This window comes from Octodon degus, unplaced genomic scaffold (assembly GCF_000260255.1).
Source record: "Octodon degus isolate 3935 unplaced genomic scaffold, OctDeg1.0 scaffold00076, whole genome shotgun sequence".
Taxonomy (NCBI): Eukaryota; Metazoa; Chordata; class Mammalia; order Rodentia; family Octodontidae; genus Octodon; species Octodon degus.
Genome location: NW_004524652.1, coordinates 6,778,912 through 6,782,248, shown reverse-complemented (window position 1 = coordinate 6,782,248; position 3,337 = coordinate 6,778,912). Strand labels below are relative to the sequence as shown.

Below are 3,337 nucleotides of genomic sequence, written 5' to 3'. Positions count from 1 at the left end.
GAACAAAACAAAACAATCAGTAAGATTTCCATGGAAAACAGATAACTACATAAGCCCTCACACTGGTCAAGCTAAGACAAAAGTGATTATCACTGTTGGTAACAACAACAAAAGTCTCACTATGTTGTTGAGGCTGACCTTGAACTCACTATGGAGCCCATGGTCTCAAACTCACAGCATTTCTGCCTCAGCTTCCCCAGTCCTGGGATTATAGGTGTTCACCAACATGCCCAATTGGAAACAAAATTAATTTAGATACTCAACTAAAGAAAAATCAAGGTACAATCTTCATACTTTAGCAAATCTCTGATTTTCTCTATCCATTTGGTGAAGGGTCTCACGCCGCAATTGAGACTCACAGTGACCCTCCTGTCTCAGCCTCCCCAGCACTGGGGATTATAGGCATGTGCCACCACACCCGGTTTCAGGGCAGGCACAGCATGCAGTACCAGGGATGGAACTCAGGTCCTTGCACTACAGGCAGGCCCTTAGACCACCTAGCTATCTCCCCAGCCCAGATCTCTGATTTTTCAATTCTCATTCATTTATGATACATGTATTTGGAGCTCTTAGGCCTTTGGAATACACTGATAAGCAGAATAGTGTTGGTCACAGAGAGAAAAATTCAGACAAAATATTCCTATAAAAAGTAATATTTGCATCAAGAATTTTCTATAAAATGCTATGGAAAGGGCTTGGGAGATAGCTCAGTGAAATAAGTGCTTGATTGGTAAGCACAAGAGCCTGAGTTTGATCCCTAGTACCACCAAAAAAAAAAAAAAAAAAGGGGCAAAATGCTATGGAAACAGAGACCTTTCCTGTGAATTCTTGCAGGAAAATTAAAATAACTGGCCAATTTTCCTGGGCTAATAAATGGGTTCACCAGAAGAAAACAGAAATATTCAATCCACTCAGGGCTCTCCTGTCTTTCATTATCAAGCCATCAACAAGCCCTTTAATCTCACAGCAACTTGTTTATGAAATGTTCTATGAATGGTAACAAAGAATTGTTTTAGAGGAATTTATGAGCAACAAAACTTGATAAGGTGGCTCCTTATACATCACATTCTAAGTTAAACATCTTACTTTAAAAGGTAAATATGGTTAATTGGTATTTATCAAATATAAATGTGGCCCTTACTTAAGACTGGATCTCCTGTGGGGTGAATCAGACAGCACAGTACTTCGTGCCAGCACAGGCCATGTAATTACCTAGAGGGGCTAGGAGCCCAGCTTTGGGTGGCTCTCCGGGGTAGCTCTGCTACAGAGAAAGGTAAAAATCTTAATTCTCAAGTTCATAGACACTGCTCCCAAGCCTTCTTCCCATTCTCAGACTTTTTACACATAGTTTTACTACTCCCCTTCAGGGCACAATGTGGTAGCTGTTCAAAACCTCCTGATTCTTTCAACAATATTTAATGAGTTGCTACTGTCCTAAGTGACGGGGTGACAGTGAATGAGACAAAAGTCTCAGGCTTTCATGGGGCTCAAATTCTGAGTTGGACAACCACAGGTGAACAAGCACCAAGGTAATCTGCAATGGCCAAGAGTGCTGTGGGAACAAACAGGGTAGAGTGACAAAGCTACTGTGGAATCTTTGATTGCAGTGGCCAAGGAGGTGACATCTGATTCATAAGAATGACTGACCAGTCAGTCTGTCTTGAGAAAACCCCAGATCAGCATATTCCAGAGAGGAGAAACAAGCTTGACATGGTGTTCCATGTGTCTAATCCCAGAGCTCTAGATGGCTGAGGCAGGACTGTTTTCAGTTCAAGGCCATCCTGAACTACACAGCAAGACCTGTCTCAAAAAACCTAAACACATAAGTAAATTAAATAAATATTAATACCATGTCAAATCTGTAACTCTAACTATCCCTAAAGCAAAGTAAACACCAGCTACCATAATTATGCATAAATACTTTGGCAAATAGGTGAGAAAGTCATACTTGACTTGTATCTCATCTCTTATAACTAATTCATCTTTCATCTGAAAAGTCTTCTGGGGGACCCAAGACCCTCAGAATACCAAGAAATAGAAAGTGAGAGGCAGTTAACCTGCTTACCTCAAAGGTGGGCACAGAATTGCTGATTTAATGTACATGCATAAGCACCCAAAACCTCATTTTAAACTATAGGCATAAATTCCTTTAACAAAAACTTAAAAGCAACAGGAGTGTAATGAGCAAGACAGAACATGAAGCCAAAGGCATTCAATTCAGTGAACAGATGATGGCTTACTGGTGGTAATCCTCCTTCCTCAACCTCTCAAGTACTACTGTTTATAGGCATGCAACACCACATCTGGCACAAAATAAATCTTAGGAAGATATTTCTCCCTTTTGACAGCATCAAATAGACCTACTTAAGTCTTAGAGCCTTGGAAGCAGCTCATCAAAAAAGAAGTTTGGGCTGGGGATATAGCTCAGGGCCAAGGATACAGCTCAGCAGTACGGCACCTGCCTGACAAGTGTGAGGTCCAGAGTTCAATTCCCACTACCACCCCCCAAAAAGAAAGAAAAGTTTGTCACTTCAGAATTGAAAGATATGGCCATCTGCTCAGCGATCAGTGAAGAATACACAGTCCTAGCCATGTAGACAGCCAATTGAAGCAATAGCTGGAAGTCAGTCATGTGTTTCAGGAACTTAACATCACATCTTTGAAATACCAAATATACCCAAAAATACAGCAAGATCCCCTCAAAAAAAAAAAAAAAAAAAAAAAAAAAAAAAAGAAAGAAAACACTCGGGGGAGAAGTTACCTGGGGATCCCCAAACTACAGAAGTCTCTTTCTGAGAGTTAAATAAACAGCTTTGAGTCCAAAGAGCTCATCACCCAGGCAAGACAACAATCTCTAAACTTCCAAGCCCCACAAAACATTCACAGGGACAAATGGAAAAATAGAGGTTGGAGGGTACAGACACGTTTGTCTTTTTGAGTCTACAGACATGGCCAAAATCAGCACAACTCACTTTATAGTTAATTCTTTACACTAATCCAGGATATTTTTCCAGAAAAAACACATTCCCATCATTCCTATCATTCACATTTCCCACTCATGCCTATGAGCACAGTGAGGCGAGGAGAAGGAGGCGGCTACTCCAAGCTTCCTGAGATTTCAGCAACTGGCACAGATCACAGGAGCTCTATCTGGATGGCAGAGGTCCTCAACTGAGCAGCTAACCTAACCCAGAATTTTTCTTTCCTGGTTGTCCTGCAGTCAGAAGAGGAACAGGAGTTACACAGGACATACGGTGTAAAGGCACACAATTGCTGCCCTGAGTCAGGATAGCAAGAAACCTGAGGGCACAGGGGTGGCACTGGGGAAATTATGGAT

The 3,337-nt window shown here is 41.5% G+C and overlaps 1 protein-coding gene across 10 annotated transcripts in view; it reads right to left on the bottom strand.

Annotated features, from left to right (window-relative positions):
• The window catches only part of Clip1 (CAP-Gly domain containing linker protein 1), a 192,189-nt gene that overhangs the window by 95,181 nt on the left and 93,671 nt on the right, over positions 1–3,337 (bottom strand). The gene's annotated exons all lie outside the window — the stretch shown is intronic.